This window comes from Meleagris gallopavo, chromosome 6 (genome assembly GCF_905368555.1).
Source record: "Meleagris gallopavo chromosome 6, MGAL_WU_HG_1.1, whole genome shotgun sequence".
Classification (NCBI taxonomy): Eukaryota; Metazoa; Chordata; class Aves; order Galliformes; family Phasianidae; genus Meleagris; species Meleagris gallopavo.
In genome coordinates, this window is record NC_139409.1 from 39,531,177 (window position 1) to 39,552,532 (window position 21,356).

General features: G+C 38.2%; 1 protein-coding gene across 2 annotated transcripts in view; it reads right to left on the reverse strand.

The window, feature by feature from the left end:
- The window catches only part of GADL1 (GAD like acidic amino acid decarboxylase 1), a 246,357-nt gene that overhangs the window by 219,126 nt on the left and 5,875 nt on the right, over positions 1 to 21,356 (reverse strand). Inside the window, exon 2 of one of the 2 annotated variants that reach the window (XM_085226412.1) lies at positions 6,269 to 6,348. The exons of the other annotated variant lie outside the window; for it this stretch is intronic. The gene's annotated coding sequence lies outside the window, so the exon portion shown is untranslated. The remainder of the gene's footprint in view (positions 1 to 6,268; positions 6,349 to 21,356) is intronic. 2 annotated transcript variants of the gene reach the window in all.

Consider the following 21,356-nt stretch of genomic DNA (forward strand, 5'->3'; position numbering starts at 1 on the left):
ATGACAACATCATATATGCAACTACATAGAAATTGCCTCAAGTGCAGGTTCAAGCTGAATTCTTCACACTATTTTCCTGCAGTAGCCTATTCAAGGGTCAGCTCTACAGCAAACCAGGTAGCCCACATGCTTTTGAATGCACACAAATTTATGCTTGTTCGCTATATGGATGCACTGCAGAATGTTGTGACCAATTTACAGCACATCATAAAAATCAGCAAAATGAGATGGCCTGAAGTTCAAGGAAGATCCCTTCTGCAATGCCAGGCAAGATATCCCAGCTCAAGGTCCAGCTCAAAGAAGAATAACAGTTTCAGGTTTCAAAGCATCTGTGGGCCAACAAGCTCACATACAATCTACATACTGCAAGACACTATTAACACTGATGGGGCCAGAGTGCCCCAGCCCAGCCACTGGAGCACACCCATCACCCACAGCAACCACACAGCAGTATGTGATCGGCACTGCGTGGGCTGAAACTGGGACATGGGAAAGTGCTGTGCCAACTCAGTTATGGCGAATAATTGTATGTATTGTGATACATTGGCTAAACACAGTTGTGTGAACAGTGAAAAATATGCTGCCATACTTTGTGTTTTGATAAAGAAATTTGAGAACAGGTTTCAAGATCACTGAAAAAATCTCGCTAAAAAAAATCAATTATTTTTGTATATTCTATTTTCAGTTCACATAAATATATCGGCCAAGAATTTCCAAATGAATCAGATATTCAACACAAAGAAAAAAAGATGATTATGACTATTGGATTTTTATAAGCCCTCTTTATAAGCCCTCAGAGAGAAACACCCCTCACTTCACAAACATGCCTTATTCATTACATTCATGAACAACTGTTTTCAAGGACGAAGTACAGGAAGAGTAAAATTTCATCAAAAATCTCTGGCGGACATCTTGAGAACTTACTGAAAATTGCAGCCACTGCAATCAAACTAGACTGATGCACTGGTTTCACAAAAGTAAGGTCAAATATCCCAATAGTTTTGTTTTTGTTGCCCTCTTGTTTTGGTTGAATGAAAAACATTAAAGATTAAAATAAGCTCCTGCATGCTTCAGTCATATTTTCACTTCAGAATAACGAAGTTAGCAGTATTAGCAAAGAAAAGAGTACAGCATTTAGAGAGCTAATAATCCTCCTTGCATTTCCATTTCTTGTTTGCATTCTGAAAACAATAACCTTATATTGTCACTGTGTCCTTGCAATAGTTGTCATCTCCATTTGTCTTTATTTTTTTAAATAGATAAGTAAAATGGTTGAATAAAGAATGCTAGGAAAGCTGGCGAAAGAAAAAGCTTTTGGAACAACAGTCTTCTGGTCACCATTATCCTTAAGACACCATGCTAAGGAGCCTCTCCTTTATTCAAGTTAATACTGTAAACAAGAGCTATATGTCTCAGAGGAGCAGTGGAGCAAAAGTGCCACAATATTAGCAGTGTCACAGCAAGTAATATCAGGCTCTGCTGTGATGGAATAATAATAGAAAATATATCTATTACAGGGAGAAAATGTACTAATTTATAGTCAGCTCCATGTGGTGGAGAGAAACTGAAAACAACTCAAACTGCCTAAGAAAGATGGTACTGGCTCTTTCCTGTGAGGCACAACAAAGTGCATTACAAAAAAAAAAAAAAAAAGAGTGCTATTTTTGAAAAAGAAGAATTAAATAATTATTTCTACTAATACTAATAACACTTGGCTCCTTCTAAAGAGCTTTTCATGTACCTGGATCTCACAGCACTTTAAGTACAACGAGTGTTTTATGGTTCCTCTCAGCTAGGGAATTCAAAACCAAAACATTATCAAATGGGGATGGCTGATGAAACCCAGAAGAAAAGTGTGCCCACTTTCTGTCGTTGCCAAAGACATGCATCTCTTACATCTTCATCCTTACAAGTTCACACTTGGAGGAAGCTACATATATAGAATTACAAAATGTAGAGATGAAGGTAATCAGTCTGAGTGGAAGGAACTGGTGAGGGAAAATTGGGCCAGGAGAAACTTGGAAGAAGTAGAGTTTGATAGAACAGAATATGGAAAGTGCACAAAGTTGGGAGGGTTGAGATTCAGTGGGGAAGGTGGTTCATTAACCTTATGAATACTGTCAGCTACTTTGAGAGGTAGACCAGAAATATGACAGCACTCCACTTCACTACAAAGTTAGTTCTAGAGAAGAATGTGACAGCTGTTGCAGAATGAGTAACACTTCACATCTATCTAGGGACTAAATAAAGAAAAAATTAATTGAAGCTAGTAGGAAATTTAGTAGACAATGATTCTCTGCGCTATATACTGGGATTTGCTTTTCCTGAAATCGCTATATGAGAAAATGCTCTACTTAGCTCCTAGCTAGATGAAAAAGTGTTGACATTTACCTGCCTAAATAAAAAAGTATATTTCTTCCCTCTGTCATCATCCTTCCGGAGAGATCAAGGAATGCAAGAAACACTCTCTACTGTACAGTTCACTAAAACACAGAGTTACTCTCCCAAAACCCTTTAAGCAAAAATTTCACTTTGTATCCATCACTAATATAATCCATCACGTGGAGCTCTGCACAGGTTTAGTTCCAGCAGTTATCTAAAAAACATTGTTTCAACCACTAAATCTACACCTTTAATAAACTTTCAAAGACAAACTATTCCCAGCAGTGAGACACTGCACTCTTCAGCGGTTAAGCCTCATGGAAACAGTGACTGCATCTGTCAGCCCAGAAGACCTACTTTTTCTAGAGAACCATTCATCATCTCTAGAGTCAGACTCCATGACATTAAAATTCCCCTGTATAAATTTAAGCAGAATTTTAAATGAATGTAGCATCCCAGTTATTGGTTATTTGGAGCAAAATTCCTATGAACCATAAATGACAGGATTTATGAAAAAGGAACTGTTAATGCTTACCTGTATAATCTGATTCCTTACTTGACCATATACTTCCATATATAGTTTCTATGACAATATGTTTGTGGGAACTTCTCTAGTATAACTGAATTTCTTGACTGTTATTTCCTCACACGCACATCCCCCCCAAAAAAGCTGGAGGAAGTAGTAGGGATGATCTCAGCATTACAACGCCCAGATAATCACACTAGTTAATGAAAAACAATGACAAATACATTTTTTTCCTAAGATCTGTAATTCTAGCCACTTTTGAGCTTTAGAAAATCAATTACAAGAAAGGAAAATACAGTGGATTGGTTAATCGTTTCCAAAGTAGAACTCCATTCTGCGCGTTTCCACTTGTTCAGTAATGCAGGAAGGATTGCAATTTGCAGTTCTATCAATAGAAAGAGACACTAGTCCCTGTTAAGAAACACGTGATTTTGCTAAAAATCTTTCTATCAAATAGTACCTTCAGAGAAATAGTGTGCAAGAGGCTTGAAGTTCTTAGTTACTCTCCAGCCATGTAAAATGTAGCAAATAATAAAAACAGTAATATATTCATCAGATTCTAATTCTATCATTAGTTATTAGTCCTATCACCAGATTAAAAAAAAAAAATCTATCTGGCCAGATGCCCGTATGCCTTGTTCCTGTGCAATCATTTTCAGTTGTTCTAAATTAAAATAAAGAGTAGATAAAGTGGCTATCTTGTGCTGATGGGAAATTTCACCATCCTCTTTGTAGTAACACTAAGTTTTCTGTATTTAAGAATCAAGTCCATTCCTAATCAAATTCTTAAATATAATATACTAGCATCAAGAAATTGTATAAAATATATAAGAAAAAGCTTATTCTAGAAAACTGAATAGTTAAGCAGGAAGAAGCCTAAAACACGTTGCTAAAAATAAATTTTTCCAGAGCAGAAATAAACGTACAAATAAGCATATATTTACTTTCACAATTGCTTGGCCACTAACATCAACAAGTCCTGGCCATGGACCATGAAGTCACTTCACCTTAACTACTGAAAAACAAGTTTACTACATAATTGAGCTTAAACATACACAGTCAAAATTCAGGACAGAAATTTGAATGCATAGATGTTAAAAGTACCTACTGTGTACCCATAATACAGAGTAATTCAGTGTCATACTTCTGCAGTTAACAATACTATGAAGAAAACAAACTATTTCTAATTATAAAAATTGCTTTGTGTTCCAAATCCTCACTTCATGTCTTGTTTGCACACTTCTGTTGCCTTCCATAAATATACAACACCTAAATATTTTCATTTTTCTAAGGAGAATATCTGATTTTATTGCCTTCCCATCAAGCTCAAATTGTTCTTAGTTTGTTAAAGTTAAGATGCACCTGGAAAAAAAATGAAAAGTCTGCATTCTTTAACAGTGTCCAACATGACTGGGAAAAACCATATCTTTGCATGCACTATCATACTGTGACACTATATTACCAGGCAAGGAGAAAACATGGCAGTATAAAATGATGATACAGATTTGTCATGGAAGATGTTGGCTGCTGTGGAAAAGTATCACTTGCTGTTCTGAGGAAAAAAAATCCTAAGTTATCAGGAAACTTACACTGAAGAAAATTAGTTGAAAATAGTTTCAACTTCACTGCCCAGGGCATACATTAAATACATTATCTGTATTGAGCTCTACTGCAGCTCTAAATTTAGTGAAATGTGGTTTTCACTGAGGCTAATGAAAGTTGTAATCCCCATGGAGAGTGAAATTTCAGCATTTTATTTATTCAATGGCTTCTCATTCTCCAACCAAACCACCTTGGGCTATGAATTTTCAGAGCTCAGAAGGTAAGGACTGGGGGCCCTCTTACAAGGGATGCTCTGAAAGTAATATCTCCTATTTTGTGATCTTGACCCCCTCTGTCAGAGGGTAGTACAGCACTAGAGGTTGAACCTTCCCACCAATATTCCATTACGTGTTGTTGGTGTGTGACATGGCAGCAGAGGGGCAGTCTGACAGAATGACATCTCTAATGGAAGCACAGATGAAGCAGAGGTGTGGAATTGAATTCCTCCATGTGGAAAAATGGTACCCACTGACATTCAACAACACTTGTTAATGTTAATGGAGACCAAACACTGATGTGAGCACAGTGAAAGTTGGATTGCATGGGCAGTGTTCTCCTAGCAACAATGCTGTCACAGCAGCTGTGAGGCAGTAGGTCACCTCTGCTGGTACAGATTTTGGTGGCATTCAGGCTCTTGTTCACCACTGGTGAAAATGCATAGCTAATGGTAAAGACTATGTTGAAAAATAGCATTTTGCAAATGATAATTTGCTCAAATAGTGTTATTCTGTTCCTTGTATCTGCTGTAGTTTCCACAGAAATAAACAGGAGGCATTACTTCCAGATATACACAGATAAAATACACAGATAAGAAAACTCTTCAGAAAACGTGAAGGAAGAAGTGATAATGATACCATCACACTTCTGTACATTCAGAACAAGGGTAGTAGGTAGCTAACCACTGGTATTACTTTCTTTCATGAGAAATCTAATACAGGCAATGTAATTAGCAGCAGCCTTTCAAAAGTCTTTCCCTTGCCCTACCCATAGGAGATGCCTGTACTCCTGTTTCAGTAGGATATGAGGCTATAGTCCTGCATACTGCCAGGTCATGTCACAGCAAACCTGTCTTCTGGCTTAATTGCAAGCACATATTCATATTTCTATTGAATTTGCCAGTAGACACAACTTGGAGCTTATACTGGTCTCATGGTTTTGTGACAACCATATGTCACCATAGAAACACCTGCTTCTCTTAAAATTTTAGTGAAAAAGATCATGCATACCCACTTGCATAAAGTCACCAGAAGAAAAGCTAGACCACCAAAATTTTTCAGAGAATTCTAACCCAGATGTATGATTCAAGTTGCTCTTTTCTGTAGCCAGAGTGGTTTCCATCAAAGTCAAACATTGGATTTACCATACCAAGTTTTAGTCTGTGTACAGATATAAAGATAAAAAAACATTTGATGCTCAGTAAGAAGTCATTACAATGGGACTTACCTCTAGATTAAGACTTCTTAACATAGTGAGACACACGTCCTCACTTCCACTGTAGCTGGAGAATACCTGATCAATATAGTTGATGGCAATTGAAGCAATTGAGCTTAAAAGTTTATTTTGAACCTAGCATGATTAACAGCTCAGTTTCTGTGGCCAGTTTTATACCATTAAGTAAAAAAAAAAAAAAAAAAAAATAGATGTGTTTCAACACTCTTCATTACTTCTGACTCCTAAATTCAAATGACTAGGTACCCGGATATGACAGGGTCACTCATACAGTTCTGTCACAAGGCTGAAATTCACATATCTACGTACCGCAAGGACCACTGCACTTCCACAATGTCATCACATTCTGTATCTGTACTTCATCGCAGTGTCTTTACTTCATTGTTCCCCTTAAAAGCAAACAAAACATGTAACAGTTTATATTCGTTTTACTACCACAGCTCAAATTGTAGCCTCTCCCATCAGCAGTAGGATCCCTTGCAGAAATAAATAATAGCAGAATCCACTTGAAGCACCTAAAATTACTTAAATATAAGGTACTGAGCTGCCTGCTGAGATATACACACATCCTATACTTCCTCTAGGCAGACTTCACTCACTGACATCTAAGAAATCTGTTCTGGAATTTAAATCTCCTCCCCTACACTTCTCAAGTTCTGCATCCAATAATTATACCTCATCATTATAGCAAGGTTCAAGCATCCTTTCACGTATGACATTTAGCTGAAAATGGTTCACCCCTGAGGGAATGTTTGGATGAAGATGCTAAAGATATCCCCTGCAGATCAGCTTAAAAGCTTTTTAGCTCGGTTAATAGATGAGAGTCTGATTGTATTAGTATCAGCTAATTGATTTGAGAAACAAAAACCTATAGATCTTAGCCTGTCTTACAATTGCCCTATAGTTTGCTGGTAAACCCAAACAGTCAGGGACAAAGTCTTAACAGATGCAGCAGACTCTGGAAATTGGATATTTTCCAGCTCAGCAATTGGTAGAGACGCTATCTGGATTATGCAGTCCCTTATTAAGAAGTGTCAAGGATTAGCCAGAACTGAAAACACTTGTGGGATTAGGGATTTATTTATATGGAGACAATCAGGAAGTGAATTAACTAAAAATGTTACTTTAAAGAGAAGCTGTAAAACTGCATTAAACCCTAATGTGCATGTTCTCCTTTAGAATTACATTTGAATGATCTAACTTCAGTGTAGAAGTAAATTAAATTAAATTAGGACCACTCGAATTCTGGATAAGAAGGCCCTTGGGGGTTTTAATGATGTTTAACTGATCTATTTCTAAGCCATATCTTTCGTTGACTCACATTAATTTTCATGAATTGAACTGTGTAGATAAACCTCAAGTTCTGAAAATAGAAAATCCCAACAAAAAAAAAGTGACTGCTAAATTAACAGCAGCAAAACATTTTTTAAAAACAGTTGCAAAACAGCTTGTTCATATGCAAAGGCAACAGTAAGTGATCGTGCTGACTCTGGATCTGCATACTGAAGGACACAATTTGGACACAATTTAGAACGGCTCTCTTAAAGCTTTGCACTGTGACAGAGCCCAAGTGAAGCTTGTTCTATACTTTTCACATTGACAAGTGCTTGGTTTGGAACTGTTGCCCAGCTAGTCTTATACCACAGATTTCAGAAAACTCAGATCATTTTGGAAGGCATTTAGGCCAAGGTTAAGGTTTATGAAGGAAGACATGTAACTTATGACACATCAATAAATACGTGCTCTTTTCTTCATCCCAAGTTAACTGCTGGAGGCAAAGAGAACAAAAAATTGAAAACTCCCTCATTTTTTTCTCTAATCTATATAATCCATGGTTGTCAACTTCTACCCAGTCTATTTCTTGTATGCTACTAGAAAAGCAAGGAGACAAATGGCATTATTTATCTTTCTGCTTTATGGATGCTCAATATCCTGGTTCCACACAGGAAAGACTATTCTGCTAAGCAATATTCTTAATAGTTGAACACACCTACTAGGATGTTATGTCTAATTAAGGCCTTTGGGGAGACTTACTATTCTCAGATAATATTTTACTGATATTTTCATACAGCTGCAGAATTAAAGTACACGTTGATTCAGTAACGATCAAGTTTCAAAAAAAAAAAAAATCAAGATTGATAGGATGCATCCTTCTTACTTCAATGAATTAAAAAAAAAAAAGAAACATGGTACCAGAAAACAATGTTTTTTCATAAGCATCATTAACTACAACCTGAAATAATATTAATGCTATTAGAACTACTAAGTGAATAGGAAAACTAAAAAGTTCTGATGGAGTTACAGTGGAGCTCAACTTACCAGTTTTACTATTTTCCAATACGAATTAAAATGCCAGCATTTTGATTAATAATTCCTGATGTTATACCTATTACCATTTTCAATTAAAAGGAAACATAGCTCACCTATTTAAGGACAGAGGAAAAACTGGCAAAAGGAAAACAGAAAAGGGGAGAGAGGTATTTATGAAGGTAGAGAAAGCAGTCTCTCTCTGAAAGCACCAGGCTAAAAGCAGAGAGGTTAAGGAGGGGAAAGCATGTCACTTTTAAACTTCAAGAGCAAGCCAATTTAACCTTGACTTCCCCAATGCTTGTGAAATCATAAACACCAAGCAGAGCTTTGAATGAAAAGATTTGCTTCTCTGTCATTCTGGGGGTGATACGTGTTGAAGAACTTCAGTACATATGGTTCTGAGATTCTGGGATATTTTTGCCTATCAGAATATCCTGATTTTATTTTCCACTGGAAATATATTTTTTTTAATTTATTTTTGTACTGAGCCCTGAACTAGTAATAGCTTAAACACATAACAAAATCCTATTGATTTCTAAAATATCCCATGTTTTCCAGGACAATGACTGTCTTTTAGTTATGTGTATGTCCAGGTGATTCCATGACAAATACAATATGAATATAACGGCAAAAGTCTGCCTGGTTCAGTCAAACAAACAAATGCAAACAAAATATCCACAGCCCAACCCTGCTTTCTGCTGTCTTAATGAACTGAATCAGCTCATAAGTGGTGGAACAAGCACCAGCACCTGTAAAAGAAGTTGGACCATGGAAGTAGAAGTAAGGGAGGACAGAACAGGAAGTAAGGGAGAGCAGAAGCTAAGATCTTCCTTTCAGCAGTAACAAATCATTAAACAGGCTTGGAGATCTCATCTCTGCAGGTTTACAGGCCTGAGTATTATGTCTGAACATAGGCAAGCCTCTCTGCCTTTTCCTTCACTTCCCAAGGGCACAGTTCTGCCAAATGTGTAAAAAAGTGCTGTTAACTGCGGCAAGATTTAGCAACTTCTTTTTAACTGCTGTTCGAGTATTTGTAGTAGCTGCAATGCATTCAATACAGACCTAAAGTAAAAAAAAATTCCACTTGGTAATAATTCTGACGCTTTCTTAGGCTAGTCAAATGTGTGAACTCTTCAAATGAGACGTTTTTATATGGCTTTTCAAAAATCAAGGTCTTTTGCTGTAAGAATGAAAACAATTTCTTTTCAGTTTTCATCCTTCAAAAAGAGCTTGTACAGTTAAACTTAAGTCTTTGCCAAGTAACTTTTTTGACTACACATCACATTTGAAAACTAAAAAGGAGTTCTCCTCCGTGAAAGTCAAAGTTTAAAGCTTTTATTACAAAAATATTGGAATATTATGATATTATTAAGATGCACTGCAAAGCATTTGGATTGGAGGTTAGAGACATTAGTCAAGATCATTCTGTAGATAATCTTTCATAGATTTTGCAAGAATACACTGAAGCTCAGAAAAGAAAAAACGTTGTCCTTTTCTATCTGTATTTATAATAGACCTTTATTCAAAAACCCATCTCATATTTGATATTTGTTTTTGCCTTAATCAACATTGTATGAGATCATAGAATTACAGAATGCTTTGGGTTGGAAAGGACCCTAAAACCTATCCAGTTCCAACCCCATACCATGGGCAGGGCTGCTACCCACCAGATCAGGCTGCCCAGGGCCCCATCCAACCTGGCCTTGAGTGCCTCCAGGGATGGGGCACCACAGCTTCTCTGGGAAACCTGTTCCCCTATCTCATCACCCTCGTAATGAAGAATTATCTCCCAACATCTAATCTAAATCACACATCTTTTAGTTCAAAACTATTCGCCCTCATCCTGTAACTATCAAACCATGTAAAAAAATTGGTCTCTCTCCCGCTTCTAAGCTCCCTTGAAGTACTGAAAGGCTGCAATGAGGCCTCCCCAGAGCTTTCTCTTCTCCAGGCTGAACAAGCACATCTCCCTCAGCCTTTCTGTGTAGGCAATCCTCTGTAACCCCCTTCGACTGCTCCATGTCTTTCATATGCTGGATAGAGCATATATTGGGTATGGTATGAAACAGCTGGAGACTGAAGGACAGAGCGCACAGATGAGCATCTTAAACACAGACATGCTGTCAATTATCCTTCTTCCTGTTTTCAGGAGTAAAAATTGGTTCTCTCATTGAAGGTAACAAATGAGGAAGATGTGCCAAGAAGGTCTGAAACTGGAGTTGGACAGTAGGGAACTTGGAGACCAAAAATTCTGGATACTTTCAAAGGGTGGGTGCTCAAGCTTTTCTGTCTCTGTTTATCTCTAAAATGTATACAGTATCTAGCAAGCCAACAGGAGTTATCCAGTTGTTGGCAGCAAAGCTCCTTTCAATATATGGGGTACTACAGAAGTGGTAAATAAAATTATTTTTACTACCACTAAGAAAAGAAAAAAACAATTGAATGTCTTGAATGAAGGGCAGCACACTAATATTGTTATATTCTGCTTGAAAAATGTATGTTTTTTCTTTCAAAGATAATAAAAATATACCATAAAAATGGAACTTGTCAAAATAAATCTCAGATAAGTAACCTAAGGAGGATGTGGGTGCTATAAGAAATTGACATTAGTGATTGCTTTGATGCTAAATGACTAGAAGATTAGGCTGAATGCTCAAGGCTGTTGTAAGATTCTCTGTTAAGCTTGATTTGCCCAAATCAGTTGCTCTGACAGAACCTGCTCATTTATGCATCTCTCATGGAGAGAAATCAAACTCTCAAAACAGTGGTGCAACTCCAGTATTGTGATTTTTTTTTTTCAGTTGGAAGCCACATCAGACCACTTATAAGTCAGGATTCTCTCGACCTCAGGGACCTGGGCACCTCATCATCCTTTACACATCACAAAGAATGAGGTATGAATCTAGTATGCCACTTGGCAGTGTAGCCCGTATGTACATAAGCTGACTTTTAACTCACTTGTTTGGGGACTCAGAAGTACATCCCAAAATAGGATGAGTCTCTAAAGACTATTAAAGCCTAAGTACATTAAAGCCTAAATGGAGCTTCAGACCCCTGGTTGGCTGCACTATGCCTGACACCCAGGCTGTTTTAAAGAGAGCTCACTACATTGTTAAATTGCAGTGTAGCCATACAATATGAGAGATGACAATAGATATTCATCAGCTTTAAAATTAAACAATGCTTAAGGAAAGAGCAGAAGAGAGACAAAGACTAATTCTTAAAGGAAATAAGATTTTACTTTCTGGAAATCACCATTTAGACATAAAGCCTGATTAATGAAAATTTAGTATAAAACTCCCAGCTAGGGAAACAGATGACATTTCCTCTGTCATTTGAAGCTTTGGTGGGAAGATCTCTCATAAGAAACTGACTCCAGTCTAAGAGATTCTTCTCAAAAATCCATACAAATTTTGAGGACTTTTATTTTCCACTTCCTGGGCAACAAATTTGTTTATTTGCATATTTTGCCCCACAACTTAAGTAAAATCAGAAAAAGTTCCTACCATAGGAAGCACTACTTTCTTATGGATACATTTTTACCTTAACTCTCATTTTTTACTTTCATTAAGCAAAAAAATTCATATAGGCACCCTACAGTACAAAACCAGCATCTTTACTAGGACAGAATGTAGACAGATCTGAAGGGTTGGTCTTCCAGCACATTAAGGGACCCCACAGGAAAGCTGGGGAGGCAATTTTTATGAGGGCATATAGTGTCAGGACAAGAGGAAATGGCTATTAACTGGAAGATAGTAGATTTAGACTAGATACTAGGAAGAAATTGCAAGGGTGGTGAGGCACTGGAACAGGCTGCCCAGTGAGGTTGTGGATGCTCCCTCCTCCCTGGAAGCACTCAAGACCAGGCTGGACAGGGCTTCGAGCAACCTGGTCTAGAGGGAGGTGTCTGCCTATAGCAGGGGGTTGGAACTAGATGGTCTTAAAAGGTCCCTTCCAACCCAAACCATTCTATAATTTTTATGAAGCATCCAACTTATCTTAAGTCTCTAAGTACTCACTAACATTCTAAGGTGGGCCTAAGTTCAAACAATGCTTTTGGGAAGGAAAGAGAGCAACTCTTTTCCTCTTTCTTGAGGCCTTTATCATTACAGAGGAAAAACCATCAGGAATACGCTGTGTGTAATTAAGGGATGAAGTCTAAAATCCTTTTGTTAGGACATAAACAGATCAATAGCTATGTAGACAATCATGCTACTTCCTTAAGATACAATTAATTAAGGAACTTGAGGATGGCAAAGAAATACTGAAAGTCCCTTATTAGTCAACATTCTAACTACTCAGAAATGAATTAAAGTATACTTATAATATTATGTACACTTGTTATTTTGAAATTAGAGCTAATATTGCTTTAGTTTCATCTAAATGGTTTATCAAGTAATGTTTTGACCTTATTTCAACTGACCAGTGTTCATTTCTGAGAATTCTATTAATTATTCTCTCACTGTGCACTCTTACACTGTAAGCCATCATTACCACCTAAGGTGACTCAAAGAAATGGTAAATCATTGTATTTATGAGCAAATAGATGTGCTACAATGTATTTTAAAACATAATAAATTGCTCCTGTTGCATCTTCCAACAAGCACAGGAACAGATTCATTAGATTGAAACAAGAAAAAATAATGCTCACTTTCATTATGTTTCTATAATGGTATTTTTTACTTGATCTTTAGTATGTAAGAAGATTAAAAGAACAAGACCTCTGCAGTTTATTTCAATGATAACATTATTAGTTCAGAAGGAATTGATATAAAGATCCACAGTGGCTGGCTGCAAGAATTATTAATGACAGAAGCAAAGAAATAGGAATTAATTTAAAATAAAGGAATAACATTTACCAATCTTTTTTGCTCTTTTGTTTATCTGTCATTGCAGTTATCAGTGTATGAAATAGCTGTGATGAGAGGTGGGAAGATGAGAACCTTTTTGTGGTTTTTTTTTTTTGTTCGTTTGTTTGTTTCTTAATCAGGGTGTATTTGAAATAATTTTTTCAATAGTATATCCTCTCTCTCATTCAATGACAACATCTTACAAAAACTCTTAACTTTCTGGAAGATGTTAAGGTTAAGAGAGATTCACTAAAGATTCTAAAATTGCAATAAAAGCAAATAAATGATTTAAGCACCATTTCTCAACCACTGTATCATATTGTAAACTTTCTGATGTGTTTACATTTGACTGTGGTCCAATACAACTTGCTGTATGCCCAGAGCAAAGTGAAATGCGAAGTCACACATTAAAAAAAAAGGTACACAACAGGTTTTTTGAGCTGGGAATCTACTAGTCAAGTTAGAGCAATAAATGATTCATCATATCAGTGAGAATTCCTGAAGCAACCTGGATTTTTCCCAGACTAACTTGGGATAATTATTGAAATGCCTAAAAATTAATACTGTCACCCTGAGTTGTACCTTTACCTTACAAGAAAGCTGTTCTGGGCTGAATTCAGGGCACCTACAGTCCAAAAGAAAGAAAATGAATGAAGATGGGGCCTCAGTTACTGACACCTGCTTCAACAAGCTGTGCAGACCAAGGTGCTCTTGGGAGCCCAAATGCAAATCCTTCCTGAGAAACACTGGCAGCTAATGCAGTGCATAACCCCACTACACACCCCTTACAGCAGTAAGCAGCAGATGACCCTGTAGTGATACATTATCCCAGCAATTGCTCTCTGCTTTCCATAAGGAATAGAAAAGCCATATTGTGGAACTACACAGTCTTTCCTATAGGCCAGACAGAGCAACCAGGCTACGTACAGGTTACTCCTAGTAGTTACTCCTGAGCACAGCCAGCAAGGTTTTGAGGAACTTCGGGTTCCTCACACTCAAGGTACACCCCCATCACCAAAAATAAGAATCTGATATCCACTTCTGTGGGCTGATTCTTTCAAAACTATGAATAACTCTTACTGACAACAGTGGCTTAATCCTATTTGCAGAGCGATAATAGAGTTTCTTAGCACAATGACTGGCATTATGCAGGGTTGGAGTAGGAAGGCAGGTGATGTCTTGTGCTGTCTCTTCCCTTATATAACAGCATGGAACAGTGCACAAATCCAGCCTTTAGGCTGTTGAAAAGAGAGGTATCTTCTGCTCAAGTATTTTATAAATTCTTAATAAAATAGTAGCATCAATATATAGCAATCATTCGCTCATCAAATGCAACTTGGGGGAAGGGAGGGAGAGAGGGGGAAATATTTGTGGTATGCTTCCTGTATCTGGTTTGCTGAAGTGCAGATTTATATCAGAACTGCATTCAATGGAGATTTATACTAAGATTTACATACATCTAGAAAGCAAAAATACTTTCACCAAATCTGGGAACAATGCTCATTTCAAGATGCATATTCATTTACATTGAACTATCTAGGGACTTGACCCAGCAAAACACTTCAGCATAAAGTTGCTCTATGCACTTTAATGGAGGCTTACACACATGCTTACAGTGAAATACTTAGCTTAAGTGCTGAACTCAAGGCTCGTATATTTCAAAAAATTTTAAGTGACAGATTTCAAGTAAAACATGCCAAAAGAGATAATATGAAAGCGGATCTTACAAAAAGATTTCCAACCTGCAAGCAACCTTCCTCCCATCACCCCAAATCTGTATGGACATCCTCATCTCAGCCACTGCTAGACAAAATCCTCAAATCTATCTCCTTTATCATATCCAGACATAAAATCAAACTTCAAACAATCAAAGCAACCTGATCTCTAGAGAGAGCACAGCAACGTATTTTATTTATTTATCACAGCTCTTCTGTTAATTTTTCGTAGAAAAGTGAGATTTAAAACATACTTAGAAGACTGTATAGAGCTTTCTAGTTAATAGTCATCCTTCTGGCTTCCTGAGAGAACGTGACATAAGAGAAACAAGCCTAACAGATCACTCTAAGTGTGCTCTGCCAGCTCTTCACTTCACCTAGATGGAAACCTTAACAGGAAAATCCACAGACTGTCTCCTCTCATAGCCTCAGTCTTCTATCAGTGATTCAGTCCAAGTAACTCCATCTACAAAAAAATGTGAAAATTCACAGCAAGAAATGCTTAATTATATTACTGGAGGCGAGTTGCTGAAATTAACCAGGTAGCTAGGCATCAAGAATGCTCCCACTCATTAGGATTTAGTGTGTGCTTCTTAAGGTACAAGCAATTTTCTCTTCCCTCCACCATAGTCACAGAATAAGAGATAAGGATTTAAAACACTGGTTGAGTTTCTCTAGAACTGAAGTACTCCACAATTATTGCCCCTCTTTTCTTCCCTTCTGCTTCTGGTATAGCAGTTGGTACCCCTGCAACACAGCTGAAGTGCAAGAAACTTAGGACTATTTAATGTTAATGGTGTATGTACAGAAGTACCTGTCAGTCTGCAGTACTGTTACCCTAGGAAATCTAGATTTTGTCAGCTTTAGGGGTTGATATTCAAAACAAATAGTGTCTAAAAGGTAAAATACACTGTGGCATCCTTACAGTTCTTTGAGTCAATGCGTAAACTTTATTTACCAGCAGACAGGACTGGGGCAGCTCTTTGCTCACAGTAGATGACCTGCAGAAAAGCAACAGTATAAACACTGCAACAAAATACTTATTTTCCCTCCTTTTCAAATTTACACCTCAAAGAGTTTCCTTGTGAAGAGGTACTTCAAGAGGTTTCCATAGTCAATCTAAGGTCATTGATTTAAGGCTTCCTTCTGCAAACTCCCTAAAGAAACCTAGGATGGAGCTCCACAGATCACATTTTGGAATCTGTAAACAACAACACTGCCACCAAAGGAGCTGAACCCTGTGACTCCACCCCTGCAATGGGAAAAAGCTCTGCCACAAATATGTTTAGCATAACAAATGGACATTTTCCACAGATTCAAAACTGGCCAGACACACAGGCAGAAACCCAGTGTTTATTTGTTCACAATGTACATATGCTGATGGGCTTGTTTTGAACACCTGACATCTCAACTTTGCTACCCATATATTATTTATAACTCCAAAGCATTTCTCAAGCTTCAGGCAACCTGAAAATAAGGACTACGTAAGCATAGGAAAAGAGGTAATGCCAATAACTATGTACTTAAAAGGCCCAGAAGAGCCATAATACCGTTCTGGCCAATTTAAATATTCATTCTTTCCTTGTTAACATAAAGTCTCTCCACATTCAGTTTCTCAATTAAACAGGAGGTGAAGTGGTTTACATAGCAGTGTTTCAGTGAGATGGAATCTAATTACAGTTAATCTCCCAATATGCAATAGGGTGGCTTCCCAACAGTTAATAAAAAGCAATGGTTAGGAATGATGACAGCACTGCTTCCAAAATGAACTTAAGATAAAATGCAGAAATGTTTAATTATCACATTAAAAACCTGCATTGAGAGGTATTTGTTTCTCAGGCAAGGATGGGTAGAACAAATTATGATTATGGTATATCTCTCATTCTGAAGGAAAGGAAATCTTACTATACACATTTCTTACAGACCTATCTTGCATTGGTGCTTAGGAATCTGAATAGGGTTGCCCTCTTACCAAGAATCTAAGTGCCATGGCATTGGCTTTATGAACAAAAAGATAATAGAATATGGAAACAGAGGAACTAAAATATTGATATTTCATTTTTTTAATCCTACCGAGGATCTGCGGTACTTCAGATTTTTCTACTATGTGACAGATATAGAGACAACTTCTTGCTATCATAAATTAATACGATTTGGGAGTGAACACCTAAAAGCACTCAGGGTTTGACCTTGTGTTTCTGAATTTTTAGGAGTCTCCATAGAACTCCAAAACATAATTGTATTATGCTGACAGACAGTACTTATAATACTCTGGAGGATCTGCCTGATCTTTGGAAGCGTATTTCTATCCCAACTAAAACAGAGCATTAAGAAAGAGATAGTCAGTCTTTGCACTTAATATTCACAGCTTTCCTAGATTCTGCCCATGAGAACCAGTAGTGACTGTATTAATGGCAGTTTTCTCCCACCACTTTAGAAGAAGCCACATCAAACTTTTACTTGACAGTTCAGGTTAGGACAGTGCACACTAAGCAACAGGGCACAGAAGAGCAGAGGTACTACAATGAAATGACACTGCATTTTCCCAAGCCTGACAAAATTACTTTAATGCCATTGAAAGAGCATTTGAACAGTCTCCTCCTTGTTGTTATTTAACACAGTTTGAATTGAAGAAGAAAACAAGAAAGTCACAGACTAAAACATGTCCCTTCTCTCTCCAGAAGAAGGGTAAATGTTGCAGAAATAAGAAAAGATTACCACTCCTAATAATGTGAATGTCAGTAATTAACAGCTCAATAAAAACCGCCTATGATTTCCACACAAATCTTACCATCTGCCTGCAATAAAAACCATGGAGTGTATCTCTGATAGAAGTAGAAGTCACATGAAGGAGATACAAGCAGAAGCAATTCAGCAAATTAAAGAACCTTGTATGTCAAGATTTATAAAAAAAAAAAAAAGGGGGAGTTTTTCAACATAGAAATTTTTGAGCTTATTCTCTGTATAATCAATGAATATACAGACGTTATAAATAAGAAATATACAGGAAAGTTAGGCTAAATAGGCTATCATGATAAAGAAGAATGGAGGAGAAGCTTACCCTTATCCTGGGCTTGCTGAGAAAACTCCAAGAAGAGTAATCTCCACAAGAAAACCTTCTCCAGTCATAGTCAGCTCTTAAATGGGTCTAGGACAGGCACAGCCATGCTCCACCCCTTCCAATAGGGCAGGAGAATTGCCTTCACCTGTGCTCCCAGGTGAACCTCTGATTGATTGATTCAGTGCTCGCCTCAGGTGGTCAATCAGAGGTTCAGGCCGTGATTCAGCAGTTCCCATACGTTCTCTGATACCAACAAATGAGTTCCTTTAAAAGGTGGTCTGAATCCATAAAGACTTACAACTTTTAAGCGTAATGTTAAACATGTGATGCTCCTTAAACAAGGACAGTATATATTTGAAAGAAATTTGAGCAGAGAATTTCTGAGAATCAGCAAATAGATATCAAGATGCATACAGGCTGGTTTGCCTTCCGTATGCAGCTTGACGTGGAAACCAGTACTCGATGTACACAGCAAGGTTTTGGTCGTGGGAGACTCCAGGGGCAGCTTCTGTGGGAAGAAGCATGGGGCTGCCATGTGCTGGGCCCAGATGGTTCCAGACAGCTCCACAATACATCCAAATGCAGGCGAAAGCTGAGCCCAGCAGTCAAGATGGTGGCATATCTATGAAGAAATATCCAAGAAATGAAAATATATATAGGAAAGAGCAGAAAATACCAGCTAGAGAGAAGAGGGAGTGAGCTACAAACAGCAGAGGGAACATCAAGCTCAGAGGAAGAGCAGTTCCATGGCAGAACAGACATTCCTTGCAGTTCTTAATCCGAGTCAACTCTGCTTTGCCCATTACAGTAATTGGTAAGCAATCTCCCTGTCTTTACCTCCACTCCTAAGTTTTTTCCTTCCTCTTTTTCCTCTTTTCTTCCCCCATCCTGCCCTGAGGGTTAACATCTGGGTGGAATTTTAGCTGCCAGCCAAAGCTAACATACCAGAAAACCAGAGGCGCTTTCTTAGACGACAGCTTCTACAAAGTATGGAAATACAGTCAGATGTAACAACATAGCTCCCAGATTTCACCTTTGTTCCTTAATGACTGCCTGGGGAAGATCCTGCGACACTTACAGCTTTGTTTTTTCCCAGTGCAATCACATTGAGATTGATTAAATTTAAATTGTAATAAAGATAACCAAAACAAAGTCTGACTACCCTTTCTGCTGCTACAGCAACAGCTCCTAATAGTCATCATTAAAACTCCACTGTTCTAAGAAATACGAGGACACATTCAAAGTGGACGGGAGAAAAGACGTTGATTTTATATATTTGTGTGCTGGTTTTGGCTGGGATAGGATTAATTTTCTTCATGGTACCTACTATAGTGCTTTATTTTGGGTTTGTGATGAAAAACAGTGCTGAGAAGGCAGCTATGATTTAGTTACTGCTGACCAGTGCTCATCCCGCATCAAGGTCTTTTCTGTTTGTCACCCCACCCTGCTTGTGAGCAGGTTGCGGGTGCACAAAGCCCTGGGAAGGGACACAGCCAGGAGAGCTGACCCCAGCTGACCAGAGTGATATTTCACACCATGTGATGCTTTGCTCAGCAATACAAGCTGGATGAAAGGAGGTGTGAGACAGGAGGGGGATGTTTGGAGTTATGGCATTTGTCTTCCCAAGCAACCGTTATGCATGAAGAAGCTCTGCTTTCCTGGAAACAGCCAAACATCTGCCTGCTGATAGGGAGTAGTGAATGAATTCTTCATTTTGCTTTGCTTGCACATGCAGCTTTTCCTTTACCCTTGAGACTGCCTTCACTTAAAACCACACGCTTGCAAGCTTACCCTCCCAATTCTCCCTCCCCTCACATTGGAAGGACTGAGTGAGTGAGTGCCTGCCTGGGGCTTCTCTGCATACCAGGATTAAACCATCAAAGCCTTTTTTTGGTACCTAATGTGGGGCTGAAGGAGCTTAAGACCAGAACAGACTTCATCGGAGCACACTAGATTGGATTTATAGTTGTTCTGCTGCTAATTGACAGGTTCCTGGGCCTGCCATGGGGCTCACTCACTTTAATATATATTAGTCTGGTGCTTGCAGGGGGCTTTACTTCTTGTCTTACTCTGATGTGACTGAGACATTTCCCTGGCCATGTATGTGGCATCTGGTAATGGCCAAGGCATGGCTGCTGGTCCTGTGCTGCCGCATTGGACAGACTGCAACTGCATTGAGAAGCTGAGTCAAAGGGTCTGAGAGCTGTGGATAAATCCATGAGAGAGCAGGTACGCCTCACAGCATCTGTGACTGGGGATAAGTCTACACCAGAGCAGGTACATCTCAAAGCATCTGTGGCTGTGGATGCTGAAACTGGCACATCCCTGAAGGGATTGTGGCCCACAGATAAGTTCACACTGAAACAAGTGCACCCTGAAGTGGCCCATGAGTAAGGCAGGTACAGATATACCTCTGAAAAGATGGACTGTGGTCAACAGATAAGGCTGCACCAGTGCTGGTACTCCCCAAAGGGACTGTAAGCTTGGACAAACTCATTCTGGAGCACTGGCAACGAATGGAGTTCACTGTAACATTAAACATGATCCAAAGGGACCAGTGATGGAGAATGTAATGGATATATCTTTAAGTAACATAACCCATGCTTTGAATTGCTTGCTATATGAATATATAGAGAGAAACAATCTGAGCACAAAGTGCTGTCCTCAACTTGAACAGGGACTTGGGTGCTTTGGCAGAAGAACTTGTCCTCCGGTTCCGTTTTTGCAACATCACTTCTTATACAGCCAAAACAGAAAGCATCTTTTTTTGCTTCAGCTTCATGGTTGCTTTCCTCTGAAACTTGTAAATTGTCTTCTATGAAAGTAATTCGAAACACTAGTTGGGCTTTTAAGTCTGGGAGAACATATCAACAACTAACACAAACTACCAATAGGGATTTCAGTATCCTAAGATCTAGAAAGTACAAATAGTTAAAGAAGGAACGCAAAAGGAGTTGAGCAGTAGGGATCAATTATTGTGAGATCAGTTTCCTCAAGATAGGTTTTTAAACATTAAGATGTATTGTTCCAAATAGATGTATAACTAAAAAAAAAATTAAAAAAAATCCATGTCATGAATTTAACTGGATAACAATAAATCTGGGATGCAAGTGCTACAGTCATCGATGAAAAGATTCCTGCAGTAATAACTGAAGACCAACAGATTAAATATCACAGAACGTAATCTTCAGTCTGCTTCTGTCCTCTTAGTAACCTTTCTGCAACACAGCAGTTTTTGCACTTCTGAAGAGGTCAAATCTCTTGATGCCATTGCAGCAGCCAAAAAAACCAAGTCATATAAATCCATAAATTGGTCACTGCTGCATTTTCTTCTTGATGGAGTCCTTCTGATCTGCATGTGAGGATGGGTTGAAATTACCCTCTCCCAAAGCACACATAAGCTCCTGTTCTGTAATGCATTGTGAGTTTTGGCACAGTCCATTCCACAACAAAATCATTTA